Below are 21,452 nucleotides of genomic sequence, written 5' to 3'. Positions count from 1 at the left end.
CAGGGAGGTGGTAGTGGGTAGGTGGGTGGGAGCATGTCCTCACAGAAGCAGGAGGAGGGATGATGGAATAGGGGGTTTCTTGGGGGGGAGGAATGGAAAAGGGGATAACATCTGAAATGTAAATAAAATATCCAATAAAAAGGTTTAAAAAAAATAAGAAAATCCATATGACATCTTTGGGTCTTCTTCCTCAATTGTTAACTCTCTATAGCACCGAAAAGTGGTAAGTTACTGTTTTAATTCAAACACTTCCTTACAATGCTTTAGAACTTACTCATGGTAAGAGGAGTGGGAAGCAAACATTCTGACCTTGTAACAATGTGCTCATTGTATTATGTGCTTTTGCTCATTATTAGCTCAGACTTTCATACAATATCTAATAAGGACAGTATGTCCATTCTAAAGGAATAAAATAAGCAAGGGGGTAAATATGTGGTAAAATTTTTCTCTCTCCTATTTTCCATCATTCAATGATCACCCAGAAAACACAAATTAGATATGTATGTGTGTATGTGTGTGTGTTTGTATATAACACATATTTTATATTATTCATGGCTATTGTAAAGGGCAAGATACACACATATATATATGTGTATGTGTTCAAGTGGGCTGGTTATTGCTCATATTGGCTTACTTCAGATGACTTGCTTTTCATGAAGACATTTGGATATATTTTGTTTATATGTTAGAATGATGTTGATACAGTGGAGACTTTGGGAACCCCTGAGAACAAGCTGAATATCATTTCCACTGTGAAATGAGCATCCATCCTTAATGGTGTGAAACACAATGCTATATTTTTGACCTAGAATGTCCCCCAAAGGCCTATTTATTAAAGAGTTTGTCACTAGCTTGGTGCTACTGGGTTATAATGGAAATCTCAAGAAGTAGGGGCCTAGTGAGACATCTTTAATTTTCTGGAAGCACGCCCGCAAAGAGGATTTGGGGCCTCAGCTGCTTCTTCTTCATCTCTTTCAGCTCTTGGGCATGAGGCAAGCAGTTTTGTTCACTCTATGCTCCCATCATGGTGTGTTCCTTCACCCAAAGCAGTTGAGTCAATCAATCATGAACTAAAGCATCTAAAACAGAGTCAAAGTAAACCTTTAGCCATTGTAAGTTGTTTGTTTCAGATGTTAAAATAACAGAAAACTAACAGACATATCTCTTCCTTTATGAATTAGTTTCCCAAATTTTAGTTACTTCAAAAATATACTGCCAAGAATTGGCAGACGAACATATAAGTAAAGAAGCATGTATAGAAGAAAGCATGTGTTCTTTAAGGAACTTCATTTGAATCTACCTTTATCAACTTCTCTCTCACACACATGCACACATACACACACACACACACACACACACACACACACAGAGAGAGAGAGAGAGAGAGAGAGAGAGAGAGAGAGAGAGAGAGAGCGCATTTCAGTCATATCAAAATAAGTAGTTATTCCTCCTTAGAAAAATGAGATAGAATTTCTGCATTACTAAGCTGCGGAATGTAAATTAGTGCCTAGAGCACAGAAGGTTCTGAGGAAACAGTAGCTGATGTTACTTGTTTTTGAAACATGCCCCCTGAAAACCAGTCGTTTGTGGAGTCCTTCAGAGAGTTCTGGACAAGCTTTTGTGAAACATTCAAAAAAAAAAAAAAAACAAACTAAGAGATGGATGGAAATCATTTGGTTGGTCCCAATGCCAGTAAGTCACTGAGAAATATCATGTTTTATTGTTTTATGTCTTTTATGGAATCTTCATGTAGGCAAGTTCCTAAGCATAATAGGAAAAAAAAAAAAAGGATACTCTGGTAAAACGTCTCTCAGGGAAATAGGGAACTTCAGCCAGCAAATGAAAGGAGACAGCCGGAAAAGGAGATCAGAATGGTGCCACTAGGATTCTCATAAGTAACTTGACTGTGGGTTTTTGTTTTGCTTTAGCAGTTCTTCATCAGTCAACCTCAGTCTTTTCTATAAACAAAGAAAAATACTTTAGGCTCCATATGACAAAGTCCCATTACCCTTCTGTGCACCATGAGGAACCTTGACATGGAGGCTCTTCCTTGGTGACTCATATCACTTGTACAGCTTCTAAGATTTAGGACAGACCAAGTACCTGTGTCTAGTGTGCACTATTACCTGTACAGAAGGCTAGCAAAGCTCGATGGGACTTTCTCACCATGAGATTCAATTAAATAGAAGGCTAAAATGAAATGAATAAGACTGAGTTAGCTCAATTTTATTTTTAAGCAGTCAATACATTATAGAAATTGGCCATTTCTCCTATGAGCAGCAATATTATTATGTGACACCACTGAAATGATTTTTAAGGTAAAAGCGTATTGCTTAAGAATACAGATGAATTCCTGGATCCCTGGTACTTAGAGCTAATTCATAGTTCATATTCAGTTACCCTTCTGCTAAAATTCCAAATTCTCCCTCTTACTAGATGCCATATATTCTAATTCTAGAGGGACTTGAAAATATTTTGTTTAAAACTATATACTATGTTCTTCTTTTTCACTTATTTTATTTTCTATATTATGTATGAATGTTTCTGTTTCTAGCAGTTCACACCTCAGCCCTTGTGCTAAATGTTTGCATCATGGTATGTTGGCCACTCAATGTGAGTAGAATTATGACCTTACAGATAATGAAATCAGAATACAGGGAAGGGAAATAAGTTGCCCTAAGTCATGCATCTTGTGTCAGTTATACTATTAAGGAATTTTCAAGTACTGACATGACTTGGTTTCTATTCTAGGAGAGCCCTCTGGTTGTCTTCCCTCTGGTTTCCAGTTGGTCTACAAAAACCCTCTTAGTCTGGCTTCAGGTTCCTCCTGCCACCTCATCTCACCATCTGCTCCCCTCCCCCACCTTTACTCCTCTTTAGTTGCTATGGCTTCCTGTCTGCATCTCAGGACTTTATCAGCTGGGCATCAGAATTTTATAACTTATTTCTATTATTTGAGGATCCTTTTCTAAAGTCCTTAGAGGAAGCCAAACAGTGTACATTATACCATTCTGGTTTGGTTTTCAATTATTAGAACTTTTATGTGTCAAAAGCTTTGTACTTATTTTGTGTTTCTCTTAATCTTTTTTGACACTTTAGGGCAGGCAATTTGCTTCCTCTATCTTTATAATGTGATCGCCTGGACCAGCCGTTTGATAGACACATATTATAGAAAAGGAACAGCTACAATTTGAACCCAAGTTTCCTCAAATTCACCTTGTATTTATTGCTCCTCATTTACTGTCCAAGAAAGTCTGACTTAGATTGCCATTAATGAGACCTTGTGCCCCAAGACTTACAACTGCCTACAGTGATGCTCTTTTCAATCAGTAAAAAGGGCACAACATGTGAGGTCTAGCTGGATTGTGGTTCTTCCTATAATACAAGGTTATGACCCTTGGGATGATGCCATTTGGCTAGCTAGACCACCATTTAAATGATAAAAATGCTCATTTAATCTTATTTCTGTTAGCAAGTCAAAACAAGGGCTATCACTCTAATATAGGTTTTTCTAATCTTCATGTATATTAGTCAAGTTAAATGAAACTAAAGACCCAATGTTTAAAGATGTAAACATCACACTGATCCAGTCTGAGTATGTAATAGCTACATGTGGCTAGGAGTTACCATTGGACAACATATGCAGGTGTAGAACATCTTCATCACTGCCTGAAATTCTATTGGGCAGCCCAGTTTTAAAGTGGGAAGAACTAAAAATTTCAGAGATTTACATGTGAAATAAAATACTTTCTTTTCCCTATTAACAGGTTGAAAAGCCCAGGTTAAATCTTAGTGATTCTTTCTACTTCAGCATGGCATGAGGAACACAATGCTGAATGAAACTGTTACTACAGAATGATAGCAAATTCCCTGCTTGCTACTTTTCTGCTCATCATTATTCTCACAACCCTAGGCCTGTCTATTACTGCAGTCCACATAGACAGGCTGACATTTCCCCAAATAGACCTTTCTTTGCTGTTTTAATGGCAAATTAGAAACTCTCTATTCCTTATCTTTTTGTCCTCAATATTCTCTATGCTCTTATCTTACTAGGGTCAGGTTTAGCATGAATTGTGGCAGGCTAACGCAGTCTTAAAAAGATACCACCTCCAAGTGTTTTATGGGACAAGTGATTGATGTGCAAACACAAGGAGGACATGAATTTGGATTCCCAGCACCCATGTGAAAGCCAGGAATGGTGATATAGGCCTTTAATTCCCTTGGTGGGTGGGGGAGAGACGGGCAAACCTGGGAATTTGTGGCCAGACAGTCTAGCCAAAACTTCAGGTTCACTGAGAGACCTTATCTCATGAAATAAGATGAAGATCGATAAAAAAAAAAAAAAGACACCAGTGTCAAGATTTGGCCTCCAGGCATTCATGCATGTGTATGCACACATATACTATACCCATAATAAATAAATAAACAGATAAATAAATAAATAAATAAATAGCCATTTTTAGTAATAATAGGTGCCTTTAAAACTGTATCCTCCTAAAGTCCCAGAGTTCACTGGTCTCTGACCTGCAGAGAGGCAAATCTGAACTTGAGCTTCTACATGAGCAATATAAGGAAGAATAAGAGGTCAAGGCTGAGCCACACTGGACACTATCAAAGTCAACAAGGCAACAGCACAGTGGAGAATGAAGTATTGATGTTAATGCTCAGTGGATATGTCATAGCTGTCCTCAGCCTGGAGCTGGTCACCTGCAGGAGGAAGGGAGGAATGACTGTTTCTCTTCCTGGAGAATATTTAACAAATTCTTACTGAGTGTATGAACAAGCCCAAGATAAAAGCCTAAGTGTTAACCCTGAGGAAGAAACAGGTAATCTAGAAAGCCTTCAAATGACAACATGAAGGAAAACTTGAGACTATAAAGGGATTGAACAGAACAGAAGCTCTGTTTAGTAAGGTGGGGGTGGGGACATATACAAAAACCTTCATAGAAAACGTAACTTTCAGCTTTTCTTCAAAAAACTAGGCTATCAGTTCAATTTGTAGATTTTATTTGGAATGAGCCCATGTATACATATGTGTTCATTATCAGAGTCACTGGTTATCTGGTGTAGGGCTTATACCAAGTATTTGTGAAGATAAACAGAGATAGCTGAAGGTGCTAGCATCTGCCATTTAGGCTTACTGGACGAAGGCTGCTTTTGAAAAAAAAATACTGTCTCCAGGCCATCCCTAAAATTTTATAGCCAATGCAGCATAAAAGTTTAAAGTAGTTTTCTTTTTATTTTTAGAAAGTATAAAATTTTGAAGCTTGACAGAATGAAGACTCACTATCATGGTATAGTTCTGAAACACTTTGCTTAAGAGTAGAGAGAATGCATGTTTGAGAGAAGACATCAAACCTGACCCTTAGCTTATCATCAGTGAAGGTTTATTCAAAAGCAAAGTCCCCTGGTTTGGCACGTCTTGAAAGACAGAGCAATACATTTCTCTTTGGCTTCAGCCAGAAATAATGTTATTTCAGTTCTTTACCTGAACGGTGAGCAGGATTGCTGCACACTAACAGAACAGCTGCTGTGCTGTATCCCAGAAGAGAAGCAAATGATCCACCTCTAACCAAGTAGCTCACAAAGGGCTTAGGAATGACAGTTACTAAAAATACATTCAGTAGGTGTTTATAAAACCCTGGACTCTAGAAAAGTGGAACATTGACCTGAAATGTCTCCTTGTATCCAAATCTGTCATTCACTTCTAAATAAGATTTTTTTCCTCCCAATGACTGAAGACTTCAAATGAGCGTACTTATGTCTCATTTTTTTTGATATTTTCTTAAGGTTGTATAGAGAAGAATGTTTTATGACCTTTTGTGTTTGTTGCAATTAGTTCTACAGCATTGTGAAAATTGAGAAAAAAATAATGGACAAACATGGTAATCTGAAGACCTCTTTTGCTTTAAGGTCATTTGAACATCATATAAATAAATCATTATATGTAACTTGCTCCTCATTACGTCAGGGAGCTAGACAGTAGCAAACAAAAATCTAGAGTCCTATTTTTGAACTGAAAAGTTGAAAATCTACCTGCTTTGATTTCCATGCTGGAATGTTTGTAGCAAGTAGTTTTAGCAGAACCAAGCTCACTTGAAGACCAGTTACTGCCTCTAAGTTCTACATACTCCAAGACAAGAATTCAGCTTCTAAATTTCTCACAACCTCTTAAATATGCAAGCTTATGGCGAGCAAAATAAGTAGTTAGTAATAAGTGTCCACCCACATTGTCAGGACAACAGAGGTGGCTTGTTATTCTAAAGCTTCATGTTCTACCCAATGAACCCTGACGTCCTAGGCACACCAGTATAAAAACAAAGCTTCTATTTTCTGATATTGATCAGTTTTGTAAAGGAGTCACAAGTCCATGTAATTATGTTACAAGACTCCCACATTATGTTGGGTAATGTATCAGAATCTCCTTTTAGGAAGAAGAAAGCAAAAAAGTGAAATAACATGGTTAAAAAGCCAGTGTGCAGTGTGTGACTAGAGCCCAGAGTCTCCCTGGATGTATTCGTTACAGACTGGGTTCTTCAGGACTCAATCAACAAAGGACTTATTCTATTGTTCTATTGATTTCCATGAAAGTAAATCTTGGTTGTCAACTTGAATAGAAAAGCAGATTCCTCAAAACAGGTAAAGCACACCAATAGCTTTATCTTCAAAAATGTTTGGCATGTGCAACAGCAGATAGGATGGGGAAAACCTGTCTCAAATCTCCTTACCAGTATTTAATGGGCCGGGTCCTGGGTGGACCATGAAGTTGGAATGAGGGGAAGCTTGAACATGCATGACTTTATTTGTATATGCCTTTGGTTTTTTTATTGCTATATCCATGCACACCAGGGTGCAACCTTTAAAGGGAAAATTGCACTGGTAACTCTCCAGGGCTTTCCAGGCCTTCTGCATCAAACTGGAACTGCATCTTTGGTCCTTCTTGTTCGAAGGCTTCCAATTTTTTGATATGAGCTTCTGCTGGTTTCTACAGCTCTTTGTCTTGCACATGGCTATTATGGACCTATCGAGCCTCTGATCCCATAAGCCAATCTAATAAATCCCCTCTTGTAATTATGTATACATTCTATTGGCTTTGTTCCTCTAGAGAAGCCTAGTTCATTCTGATTAGTTTTGTGGTGCATGATGATTCCTGGGGAACATTCTCCATTTAACAACATCAAAGTTGAGAAAGCTATTGTATAGTCTGTTCTTTCATCTAAGAAGTATGATGGCAGAAGAAGAATAGGAGAGCCAGCAGCCTGCAGGAGATGTAAGCCAGAAAACACATTTCATCAGTTAGAACTCCTAAGAGTGTTACATTGCTGGAGTGCCAGGGAAGGATGTTTGATAAAGCACTGCACAGGAGGAGAAGCTGCAGGGAACAGTGAGGGACCTAAGGGCCATTACGAGCAGTGGGATCTTCTAAATAGGCACTGGATGGGTGGATTTGGAATGAATTTTAATCTGGGGAGTGGAGCTGATGGGAAGAAGACAGAGCGAATTGTGCCATCTTTAACAGCTACGTTATAAGAGGGAGAAAGAATGAGCAGGAAAATGCAAAGGAGTTCCCTAGAAGCTGCATAGCCACAGAGCTCCTTCAAGACTCAGCATGCCTAAGGATTTTTCAGTAACTTGCTGTCAGTAAGATTATTAGAACAATATTATTTCTTCTGGTTCTATCAAAACAACTTTTTATCTTACCCCAACCAGAATACCAAAAATCAACAAAACAACAGACAACAAATTCTGGAAAGGATGTGCAGAAAGGGACCCCATTGACTGTTGGTCGAATTGCAAACTCATTCATTGTGTGTGCAGAGCGATCAGGAAGCTAGATTCAATCTACTATATGATTGTAATACCACTCCCTGGTAATGGCCAAAGGACATTATGTCCCTTTCCCATAGACACTTACTTAGCCATAGTCATTGCTTCTCTATTCACAATAGCTAGAAAATGGACTTAATCTAATTGCCTTTAAATGGATAATAAAAATGTGGTACATACATACTACACAGCACATGTATATATAACCCACTCAGTACATATGTTTCTTGTTAGTATATAATTTCAAGGCTGACTACCTGGTATTAGATAATCAATTGGAGGACTCTTCCTGTGGGAAGACTATTTCTACCTTTCTCACTATTCCTTAATGTTCTACAGTTCTTTGTCCTGGGTTGAGGTTCGATCAGATTTCTCCCTCCCATGTTAGCATGTCTATTGGTGTTCTTACTCAGGTCTTGTTTAGGCAGCTATGTTGATAAAACTTCATGAGTGAAGCTTCTCTGACATTTTTAGAAGACACAACCTCACAGCAAACTTACTGCTTCTCTAGGTCTTACAATCTTTCTTCAGCCTCTTTGTCTATGATCTCTGAGCCTTAAGTGCAGGAGTTGTGTAATAGATGCATCAGCTGAAGCTGGGCACTACATAGTCACTTGTTCTCCGAATTTTGATTGGTTGTGCTTTTTCTAATAGTCTCCATCTGTTGCAATAAGATGTTTCTTTGGTGAGGGGTAAAAATTACATCTGTCTGTGAGTACAAGAATGTATTTAGATATTATCCTGGTACAGTAAAGCTGCATTGTAGACTCTTCTTCAAAAGCCATGACTGAACTAGCCCTAGGTTGTTGGAGAGGCTTCCAGTACCAAGCATAACTTCCTTCCTGTGGACTATAAGTGCAGTTACAGAGCTGTTGATTACTACCAAGCTATACATGCCACTGTTGCACCCTCAGGGATAATGTGCCATTCTGGTCACTCTTGTAGCATTATGGCTGGGTAGGAGTACTGATTTATCCCCTCCTTTAGAAGCTTGAATGATGACTTCTTGTATTTTGAAATCTTGTTGTCACAGAGAATACTTTCAGGTCAGCTCCATCTCAGATCACTTGGGTCCTGCATCAAAAATTCATGGTCCTTCAGCAATAAGGATTGTGATTGTTTGTATATGCTTGGCAAAAAGGAAGTGGCACTATTAGGAACTGTGGCCTTCTTGGAGTGGGTGGTCTTGTTGAAGGAAGTGTCTCATGGTGGGTGTGGGCTTTGCTCAAGCTCCACCCAGTGTGGAAGGGAAACTCCTCCTAGCTTCCTTCAGTTCAAGATGTAGAACTCTTGGCTCCTCCAGCACCAAGTCTGCCTGTATGATGTCATGCTTCCCATCATGATGATAATGGACTTAACCTCTGAACCTGTAAGCTAGCCCCAATTAAATGTTTGCCTGTGGGACTGTGTAAGGGCATTCTGGGTCATGGCTGGGCAGTTGTCTAGAACCCTGAGACTCTGCGTGAGAACCAGCAGGAGTTTGGCGTGCCCTCAGAACCCAGGGTCCTGAAAAGCAGTCTACTCTCCATAGAATTACATTGTTCAGTCACGTAGGCTAGACTGCCCCTCCCAAAGTGCACAGGTAGAGGGCATGACTAGAGGCATCAGGCCCTAGGGATTTACATACTAATGAAGGCCAGAGGGCGGAGCAAATTAAGCATGTCTCCCCAGATCCTCCTCCTTTCTTGATCCCTATTTAACTCGAGACTGGCCTGAGTTTTACGGGGGTGGGGTGGGGGGGTGGTATGCCCAGATCTATCTACCATCTGTCATGACAATAAACCCTTTTGGAACCAAGGACTTCCTCATGTCATTGGGGCCTGCTGCCACCAAACCCTCTAGGCTGTTAGAACCTTAGGCCTCTTCTCACATGTGGGACCCACATCGTGGAAAGCCTTCGGGCCTCCACCATCACTGCGGCCTATAATATTTTTCCCACATTTGGCGCATCCAACGTGGAGCTACGAACAGCAGCACAGCTATAGAAACTAAACAAGCTAGCTGAACAGCCATCTCTCAACCAAGTAAGTATAAGAGGCGAACGCCTTTCCACAAGATGTGGCACCAGGGCTATCTCTGTCTCTCTCGCTTGGCTATCAAGCTGCCAGCCGAGCTCGTGAATGCCCATCTCTGTTTTGCTGCCCCCACACACACACTCAGTGGTGTCTGGGGGCTCTAAATAGAGACTTCAACCCCCAGGTCCACCTTAGAGCTCTGCCCCACTTTGCGGAACCCAAGACTGAGTGAGAATTCCCCATGCTGGGTGGGGTCCCACCACGCTTGTCTGGTGCTGTGAAAAATCAATTCAGTGAGGATTCTGTGCTTCTCCCATGCTGACTGAAGCTACAGCTGCTTAATCTCTCACCTAGAGGACCCACATCTTCAAACAAGCTAGCCAGGCCACCGAGTCTGCTAAGCAAATACAGTAACCAAATCTCTCCTGTGGGTGCTGCCAGGACCTCTTTCTTCTCCCCCCACTCCTCATTTCTCTCCGCTGTGGGTTGGCGGGTTGCATGCCCACATGCCCCGTCTCGGTCCTTCAGCGGCCTCTCAGCATTCTGAGAGCCTAAGGGCTTGAGACCAGTCAGTCTCCGGCCAACTTCTGGTCCAGAGATCCCCAATCCAAGAGCTCTACACCACAGCGGAACCAGACTGAAAATTTCCCATGCCGGGCAGGGCCCCGCCACACTCGCCCAGTGTTACAGAAAATAAACTCAGCCAAAATCCCATGTGCTCCTGCCATGCTGAGCTACAATCCCAGCCTACCACATCGTGACAGATACAGGAACCCACCATACAACAGAGACTCATGCCCGCACGTGGGCACGCATGGGCCTACATTATTCCCTACAGGTGGTAGAAGATGTAGACAAAGCCAGCTCCAAGAGTACCCCCACTGGTGCCCACCAAGAACCTCTCCATAGAACCGTGAGTAACCCCCACCCTCAACTCCTCTTACCCTGTAACTTAATTGTGCTAACCCCTCTGGCCTACATAGTACTTTCTTTTGGCTTCCTCATCCAAAATTTTCACCACAGATGACACAGTGACCCCCCTTTTTTAAAAAAAGTAAAGGGGAGGAGATGTGGGACTGTGTAAGGGTATTCTGGATCATGGTTGGGCAGTTGCCTAGAACCCTAAGACTCTGTGTGAGAACTGGCAGGAGTTCAGCACGCCCCCAGAACCCAAGGTCCTGAAAAACAGTCTACTCTCCATTGAATTACATTGTTCAGTCATGTAGGCCAGACAGTCCCTCCCAAAGTGCACAGGTAGAGGGCATGACTAGAGGCCTCAGGCCCTAGAGATTTACATACTGATGAAGGCCAGAGGGCAGAGCAAATTAAGCATCCCTCACCAGATCCTCCCCCTTTCTCCTTCCCTATTTAACTCGAGACTGGCCTGAGTTTTACAGGGGTACATCCAGATCCATCCACCATCGGCCATGACAATAAACCCTTTTGGAACCAAGGACTTCCTCGTGTTATTGGGGCCCACTGCCACCAAAGCCTCCAGGCTGTTAGAACCTTAGACCTCCTCCTACATGTAGGACCCACAGCATGGAAAGCCTCTGGGCCTCCACCACAGCTGTGGCCTATAATATTTTTCCCACATTTGCCTTTATAAAACTTGCCTTGATCATGATGTCTATTCACAGCAGTAAAACCAAAACTAAGGCAAGGACTTACCTTCGATCTCTGTGAGGCAACCAAGGGCATATAGCTTTGGAAGGGTCTTGGACAACACTCACAACAATAAGAAATATGACTGCTTCTCATGACTGGTATTGGAGGTTTTTGTTACATGGCCTATGGCTTTTAGGAGAAGAACTGTCAGGTCCTGAGTGGGAATTTTCATTTTAATTATATATATACAAATAGACTTATCTCTATTATATGTAATTTTAAGTGAAGCGATAACTTAATTCCTTATGCATTTTGTCAAGCATCTTAATTGTTACTTTGTTCTCCTGAAGATGAGAAAACATGCACTTTTTGTCATTCTGGGTTCGAGTTACCTCACCCAAGATGATCTTTTCTAGTTCTTAGAGTTGTGTCAGTTGTTAAGATGTTTTGATAGACATATTTGTAGTAATCAAAAGAATCCTGAGTTTCAGGGTAAGTAACTTCCATATGGACATGGGAGCCACAGGCTGAAAGTCTGCAGGCAGGTGGCTCTGCAGACCAGGCGCTGATTGCTTTGGCTGTGTGTTGGACTCAGTCACTGATGCCTTTGGCTTTCTCCTCAGGAAGAAACTGGTGATTCAATTGCAGGAGGCTTCGGAAACCATGGAGGTGTCCAATGCCAAAAATGTCTCCCTGGACAGGGCCAGCCACAGGCTCCAGCTGGAGCTGGGAGATGCCCTTTTTGACCTGGGGAAGGCTCGCTCTGTGGCAATGGCACTGGGTCAGAAACTACAGCACTCTGATAGGGCTCTGGCTGCCTGGAAGCAGAAGCTGGAGGAGGGCCAGGAGCTGCTGCAGGCCTCTCAGGAGGCTCAGGCCCTCAGCTCTGTGGTCCTCATACTCAGGCAAGCCTGTGAGGAGAGCACCGAGGCCCAGGAGACCCTGAAGAGGCAGGACCAGGACTTTTAGAGTACTGTCAGCAGGGCTCACAGCCAAAGCAAGACAAGGGTTTGGTGAGAGTATGGCTTGGGGGGCTAGGCTATGTTCCCAGGGTGGAGAACCTTGGCGTTTTGTATGTTTCGTGATCTAATGCTTCATTCTGAAAACAAAGGCAAACAAAATACAAAAAAAAAAAGAAAGAAAAGAAAACAAAAGAAAAGAAGAGAAAAGAAAAGAAAAAACCCTGTTTCTACAGATGTTATTTGTATTAAATTAGATTGGTTCTAAAATCAAGACTGGCTTTGTCCCTTTGCTTCTCATTCTACTCCCTGAGGGAGTCACTTGAGTTCTTGGCATTGATGGTTTTTCCAAGGTTTTCTGTGTATGTGTTCATGGTGAGCTTTTTAGCCATTGCATGTTGTTCTGCAGAAACTATTTCTAAATCCGTTAAATGGCTCAGCAGGAAAAGATTCTTGCCATTCAAACATGGTGGGACAGTCTGAGTGATCCCCAGAACCAACATAAAGGTAGAAGGAAGGAACCAACTGGGCCGACTTATCCTCTGACATATACATGCATGCCATGGCGTTGGTAACTACCCAGCCTACATTATACATGCATACATACATACATACATACATACATACACGCACACACACACACACACTGATAATAAACAAAGTTAAAATAAACTTTTTCTATAATGTATTCTATGAGCCAAGCATGGTTCTGTACTCCAGTGTTCATGATTTTTTATAATCTGAGGAAGAACCTTGATGTTAATTTCTGTATCTCTAAATGGAGATTATATTGGGTCACAATAGATTTGGGTCACATTAGATTAGATGTCTCTAAATTCAGAGCTGACAGAAGCAGACCTGGGCTCCAGTGTGTATACATGTCACTGCTGAGCTATAATGCTCTCCCATGTAGTGTGTGGTTCTTTGTATTTTAATTGTGAGATTATAATAATTACATTTCTCTCTTCCCTTATCTTCTCCAAATCCTCTCTCTATATATATATATACCCCTCTAATTTTCCTTCAAATTCATGGCCCTTTTTTTCCCACTGACTATTGTTGCATGCGTGTGTGTGTGTGTGTGTGTGTGCATTTGCATATACATACAAGAACATTTTATGGGCTGAGTAGGTTCTATTTAGAATACACACACACACACACACACACACACACACACTCATACATATTTAATACACACATGTTTTCAGGGTTGACCACTTGACACTGGAAAACAACTGATGTGCTCTTCCCTGGGGAAGACCATTTTTCCTACTTCCAGCTTTCCTCAGTGGCCTATAGTTCTTTGTGTAGGGCTGAGGCCCAATGGGCTTCCCACACACACTTTGGCATGTCTCTTGGTACAATTCTTGTTTAACTTATGTTTGGGCAGTCATGTCTTTGAGACTGTATGGATGTAACTACTGATACTACTAGGAGACACATTCTCATGTCAAGCTCCTGGTTCCTCTAGTTCTTACAATCTTTCTGCTACTTCTGCAATGCTCCCTGAGCCATAGATGTGGGAATGCTTTATAGACATATCCATTGGGACTGGGTTTCTCCACTCTGCAATTTGATTATTTGTAGTATACTGTAGTGGTCACCATCTGTGAAGTTTTCTTGATGATGAATGAAGACTACACTTATCTGTGGATATAAGGAGAAATGTTTATCGATTGTTGTGAGAAATTATGGTGCTTTAATAAAGTAGTAGCTGTGAATTCTCCAATAACCATAACTTTAGTAGCACTGGGAGTTATCTAGGTTTGCAGTACCAGGTATGGTATCCTCCTTATTGAGGAGGTCATAGTCCAATTACAAAGCCATGGGTTACCTCTAAGGTGTGTGTGGCACTACTGCACCCTTGGCTTTACTGCAGTATGCTGGTCACTGATGTGGTTCACCATTATCATTGGTGAGTAGGACTGTTTATTGCCTCCTTTTGGAAACATGGTGCCTCTGATGAAAGCTAGCCTAAAGGAGAGGGTAATTCAGATCAGTTCCAGCTCAAGGGTCTCTGGGCTCTGTTCCTGGAGTGCATGGTGTCTTCAGTTTACCTTCCACATCTGTGGGGCAAACTCATAGCATATGTTTGAGCAGTCTCTTGGACTATCCTGGACAGAAACTCAAAAGAGGGCTTCTTGTGTGTGGTATTGGGGTTTTGTTAGATGGTCTTTGGTTTGAGAGATCATTATTAGCCCAGATGAGAAGAGTTCATTAAAATTCAATATGTATATTTATATAAAGAATTATGTTTACTTATATGTGATGGTTTGAATATGCTTGGCCCAGGGAGTGACACTATTAGGAGGTGTGGCATTGTTAGAATAGGTGTGGCCTTGTTGGAGGAAGTATCTCACTGTAGGCATGGACAATGAGACCCTCCCCCTAACCACGTGGGAGCCAGTCTTCTCCTAGCAGCCTACAAATGAAGATGTAGAATTCTCAGCTCCTCCTGTGCCATGCCTGCCTGGTTTCTGCCATGTTCCCACCTTGATGATAATGAACTGAACCTCTGAATCTGTAATCCAGTCCTAATTAAATGTTGTCCTTATAAGAGTTGCCTTAGTCATGGTGTTTGTTCACAGCAGTAAAGCCCCATTTAAGACACTATAGATTTTTATGTTTTTTTTTTCTCATTTTAGATAGATAGCTAATAGTATGACTCCTTGTGGCCCTTTAAGGCATCCTTATTGTTTTAACCACCTCCCCCACCTCCTCCATAAAAAGCCACCTTCACCGTTTACTCTATTAGATCACTTATATCCAGATAGCCCCCCCTCTACTTTGCTCCCCTAACACTTCTATTCTGGAAATGGTCCCTTTTTCATTTTCTGTTTTTGGCAGTTACTGCAGGCTATGTACAAAAATCTGGAGACTTGGAGCTGGGAGCCTCCACTGAGAAATATCATGTGACATTTGTCTTTCCTGGTCGGGGTTACCTCATTCAATGTGATCTGTTCTTGCCCCATCAATTTACATTCACGAAGACCAGCCACATACGTTTAAAAGCTGTGTATGGCTGTGAAAGGAAATCAGTCAGTAACTCAGTCAGGGGCATGATTTCAACCCCCAGAATGAAGCACAAAAATATGGGTGTGTCGGAGGGTGTTTTAGCCCACAGTTGGGAGGCAGAGATCAGTGGGGCCAAGAGGCTTACTTACAAGCCAGCTGAGGCTACATGGCAAGCTCAAGACCATTGAATTATCTTGTCTTGAGAGAAAAGGTAGATGGCAATGAAGAATGACCCTCAAGGTTGACCTTTGACCTCCACTCACAGGCATATACATATACATAAGAACATGAGCTTATGCCATGACCTGACAACACCCCATAAACACACATACCCCCAAATATAAAAGGCTATGTAGCCTTTATATTAAGGGTGATGGATACTTCTTTAACTGTACCTAATTCGTTTTCAGATCTGCTTATCCACAATGGCAAGTACTTTTTCTGCACTGTCACCTCGTACACATACATTTGCACATTTGTAAAAAAAAAAAAAGTGCAGATGAGTAAAATCCCTAGAAATGAAATTTCTGGGTTGAAGGAATGAATTTTAAAATTTGAATATGCTGTCAAACAGCAATCCAAAAAAACAGGATGCTTACTGCAGAGCCGACGTGATGTGCATGACCTGCTCTGGAAGCTAATCTGTTACTATTAGAGTCTTCTCTGTTGACCAGTGGTGTACTTGACTAACTCTGACCGGCTGTGAGATGTGCTAGAAATGTAGCCCCAAACTCAGCAATGCAACCACCTGGGGACAGGAAGCCACGCCCACCACCGCATTTCTGATTCAGTGGGTGGAGCCTGGAAATTTGCATTTTTTACAGGCTTGCAGGTGAAGCTAATTCCCATACTTAGAGTAGGACTGGAATTTAGGGGCTTGTTTTCTTCTGTTTTAAGCTCTGCCGGTGATTGTAAGACACAGTCAGAGTTGAGCCAAACTTCGACCGCATTTTCTCCAAGCAGAGACTGGTTATTATTAACACAAGAATTTTTCACTCGACATCTTTAGTTTTGTAAGTTTTTAACATTCTTGGCCTAACTCATCATAGCATATGACTTCAGAAACAGAGGAACAGGTGCGTTCTTGACTCTCATTCTTCTGGCTCCAGAATTCCTGGTATTACATGGCCCTGCACCACACCTTTTAGAAGATAGAGCCTCTCTTCATGAAGAATCTGAACCAACCACAATAGTACAGTATCAGGTGGCTAAGACTTGTCACTTCTGGCTGCCTCATTCTGTCCAAGGCTTGTGTTGACGAGAGGCTCACCAGAACTGCCTTGTCCCTGACTGAAAGCTACTGTCCTTCTATAACCCCATCTGGCTGGCTGGCCTGTTTGCAATCATGCTTTGGCTGCTGGGGGATGATGCCCTGCTTATGCTTAAAGTTTCTATCCCAATGTTGATTGGTGGCTGGCACAATGACAGACACTGGTATTGACAGAGAAGCACACCCCTTGAAGTGCAGGAATTCCTGGTCTGGGGTCTGTATGTGAGGGGAACTCTGTGTAGAACCTAGCATGGCTCCTCACATGCAGAACTATGTGACGCTACATATGTGCAAGGCATAAGGCTCTGAGAACCCAATGCTCATCAATTACTGAGACTGTTTCTGGCAGCTGGCAAAAATATATGTCATAGAAGGGATCCCTTCTAACTTAAAGTAACAGTAAAGGGTGGCCTTGCCGTAAAGTTACCAAGGATGAAATGGGTCCCAGTAATCCTTTGTAGAGAATGTTGTGCTGATATCATGGATCAGAGATGTAACCTCCTCTCCAACATAGATGATCTTTTCTCTCTCCCTAGAATTGGTTTCTAGTCTCATGATCCAGATATGAGACAGCACCAAGAATTTAGAAATGGAAAAGGTTATGAAATACAGTCAACAGGAGACCAAAGCCCAGGTCAAACTGGTAAAAACAGAAGCAGATCAGGAGGGAGAAGAAGTTCTCCCTAGACAAGATCAGCCTTCCGGAATTAACAACAGATATCACAGTGTGGCACCAAACAACATGTCCATAACTCCATTCTCAGGGCATCTGATACCCTCTTCTGACTTCCTGAGACACTAGGCATACCACTGGTGAATACACACACCTGCAGGCAAAATACCCATACAGGTAAAATAAGTGGGTTTTTTTTTTAAGTCAAAAGACTAAATATTCTCATAGCTATCTTCTCTTCAAGCAATCAGTTAGAATCACTTTCCTTTGACCCAAAGAAAGATTTTAGATAGATTTCGAATGAGATTCCAAGTGGCAATCTCAGACAATGTCTCCGAAAGTTCAGCCTATTTGGTAGAATCTTCAATGTTATGATACAAAGGTCACAAACAGTATCTGGCTTTATCCCTGGTGTAGACTACTTAATTGAGGGGATCCTGAAGATGACCTGATTCCAGAGAAGACAGTACACTGACAAGTTGGTTAATAAACCCTACGGAACCTCTTTGTGCCCCAATGAACTCCAACTTCTTGATTAAACCTTTGACTATTGACCCATTGATGAATTGAAATTCAGCTGCTCTCTATGCCGCCATCAGGGCAGGGAATGAAAGGCTCAGCAGCTAATTTCAGGTAAAGACCTTTGGGAAGATATAGTTATGATAAAGACCGAAAGACTGCCCTGTGCAAGCAGTATTATTAGACTCACCTCAGCACTACAGCTCTGTCAGAAGCCAGGGAGGCAGATGTGTCCAATAGGCACTGTGTGCAGTTTTCCAGTGGCCAGACCAGCTTGTTCTAGATCATACTCGTTCCTTCGTGTCTTCCACATTTGAATAAGGAATATCTTCATGTAATCAAATGAGTTCAGGTGGCAGGGTGGTGTCCCTGCAAGACTGGCTCTTGTATGCTTGGTGAACTCTGTTCTCTTTACTTCCTGGTTTTGGCTCTCTGGCCATCCTTTCTGGGAGCCTGCTGAAACAGTTATGTTAACTATAAGGCTTCAACGGTAAAAAGTTACACGTAATGTAATTTTCCACTGCCAATTTTAGCCCTGTGTAGTATATCATCCTTCTAGTGTGCTCAATCAACTATCACTCAGCTCAGAGGATGACATTGAGGACACAGCGCTCATACCATTAGCACCACTAGATGGCAGTATATTCTACCAGCCTCATCATGGCATGGCTCTATCAACTTGGACATGTATTGGGGGTTTTATTTTGTTTATTTTTAGTTCTTTGAGAATGTCACACAACATATTTAGATTTTATTAATACATGTCCAAATTCATTCCATAATCCACTCAACCACTCTCCTTCCCCATCCACCGAATAATGTGTGTTTCCTTTTTTACTATTTTCCTTCCTATCTTCCTTTCTTCCTTCTTTCCTTCTTTCTTCCCTTCCATGGAGTCCTCCCCTCATAATGGATCTGAGGGTGTACATTTACAAAACTCTTAGGAATTTTTTTGTTTCTAAGTGAATATTTACAGAAAAATTGTTACAGAAAAAAATTATATATATATATTAACTAAAGTTATCCCCAGTGAACTCCTCTGACAATTCACATTCTCAGTGCATTCTAGAAGATTAAAGGTGTCAATTTCCTCTTGAAGAAACTTGCCATTCCTTCTGAATAAGTTCTTATCTAAGCGTTTGCGTGAGGCTTATACTGAAGTCAGTAACAAGAGAACAAAGAAGACTTAACTTTTTTCCATTCTTTTTTATTGGATATTTTATGTATTTACATTTAAAATGTTATCCCCTTTCTCAGTTTCCCCTCCTGAATGTCTCTCTCCCAGCCCCCTCCCCCCTGCTTCTATGAAGATACTCCCCCTCCCATCCACCCACTTCCACCTTACTACCCTGTAGTTCCCCTACACTGAGACCTCACAGGACCAAAGGCCTCTCTTCCCATTGATGCCAGACAAGGCATCCTCTGATGCCTTGCTATCCTTGTATCCTCTGCTACATATGCGGCTGGAGCCATGGGTCCCTCCATGTGTACTCTTTGGTTAGTTAGTCCCTGAGAGCTCTGGGGGAGGGGGTCTGGTTGGTTGATATTGTTGTTTTTCCTATGAGGTTGCATGGGAATAACTATTCTGTTTTGCCTTGAAAACTAAAGGTAAGCATTCCTCAGGCTACAGAAGGTTGGCTCATCATCAGAACTGTCCAGAGTTAACTGGCCAATAGACAGCAGCCCACTTAGGCCCTTGTGACATTAATATTTAGTAACGTTTTGTTTGCATTTCTTATTCTCTTATATACATTCTGTCTTGAGGACAAGGCTTGAAATGTACATTTTAAAAGTAGAGGCATCTTTATAATGTTCCTGAGAATAAATCCTTCACCTTTATCTAAATATTCAGGCAGTAGATTTTGCTTCTGTAATAAGAGTCCTGGTTACAGTAAAATCTGTCAAGTGCATTCTGAACTGCTTTAGTCTGCATTTGGTGGCATTAGGGCACTACTGTGTTGCTTGCTCCCTGAATTTATTTCCTTCTATCTCTCTGTAATGTCTATAATTAAATATAAGGGAGCAGCTAGGAGTTGCATCCTTCCTTGTTCTACATTTAATACTCTTGACTGATTCATCCTAAAAGTAGATATTCTAGAAAAATTCAAGCATAATAAATGTAAGCATTTAAATATAGTCACATCCAACCTGGAAGTTTTCTATTTTAAAAACTACTTTAGAATTCAAGTTCTTGAGCTATAGCTAAAAGGCCAAGAATCTCAGTTCTGTGAGGAAAAAAATATGGCAAATACAAGCAATTACATGTTCATCCTGTTCTAATCTTTAGGATCTAATTTGAACCCAGAGCTCTCCCAGGAACCCTGAAGAGAGCTGCTTCATCAACGGAGATTTTGAGATTAGAGAAACCAAAAAGTTCAATTCAAGCAGGGCCTTCTTTGGATGCTTTTAACATATTCACTTCAGAGAGGTCTGGAGTGAAATGAGAGGAAGAGGCTCCACTGCAGCTTCCACTCTCAGAAGCTGAAGCAGAACATGAAAAGAGGAGGAGGAAATGGAAAACCGGAGGTTTGCACCCTCATATTGATGAGCAACGGCTATGTATTTCAGAATCTTTTCAGGAACAGAATTCGTCATATGTGGCTACCTTTAAGGCAATGTTTAGAATCTTGCCAAAAATACAAAGCAAACCAAAACCAAAACCAAACAGTAAAAACCAATCTCACTGTGCTCTAGAATCTACGGCATTAGTGTGATACCATTCACATGAAGCAAACTATGCTAATCACTACAGGTTTTATTTTCTTACGTTCTACTGTCATATGAGACCCCAGGAAACATCAAAATGCACTCACAGACTAGACATACACAGAGAGAGAGAGAGAGAGAGAGAGAGAGAGAGAGAGAGAGAGAGAGACAGAGAGAGACAGAGAGAGACAGAGACAGAGGCAGACAGAGACAGAGACAGAAGGAGACAGAGAGAGACAGAGACAGACAGAGACAGAGAGACAGAGACAGACAGAGACAGAGACACAGAGAGAGAGAGAGAGAGAGAGAGAGAGAGACAGAGACAGACAGAGACAGAGGCAGACAGAGACAGAGACAGAAGGAGACAGAGACAGAGACAGACAGAGACAGAGAGACAGAGAGAGAATTCAAGTATACTTGATCCAAATCTCTTTCTTAGGTGTCAAAAAACTGACGATACTGAACCATAGAGGAAACACTTATCAGATGAGAAGGGAAGAAGTGCTTGCAAGTCCCTGCCTGCTACTGGGAAAGGGCCAAGACTGGCTGCCTGATGTGTCCCTGTTGAAACCGCTGAGTGTTAACTGACAGGTAACGAAGTGACATAGGCTCCCAGTTGCTGGATCTTTTCTTAATTCTGTCATAACAAGTTGGTGACTTCAGACATTAAATTGTTTAGCTTCTTGGGGAAGGTGTGAGATAAAACAAATCAAAACAAAACAAAACAAAAACCCACAAACTACAGAAAGTGGGGAGGGATATCAGGGAGTAAACATTGGCAAAGTGTTTAAGTGTTTCGCCGTGTATATCTGTATTTTCTATCTGATTAGTTCCCCTAGGTCAAAGCTATGTGTTAAAAA

The sequence above is a fragment of the Grammomys surdaster genome, unplaced genomic scaffold (assembly GCF_004785775.1).
Source record: "Grammomys surdaster isolate TR1022 unplaced genomic scaffold, NIH_TR_1.0 126066, whole genome shotgun sequence".
Taxonomy (NCBI): domain Eukaryota; kingdom Metazoa; phylum Chordata; class Mammalia; order Rodentia; family Muridae; genus Grammomys; species Grammomys surdaster.
The sequence above is the reverse complement of the archived record's forward strand: the minus strand, read 5'-3'. Positions refer to the sequence as shown.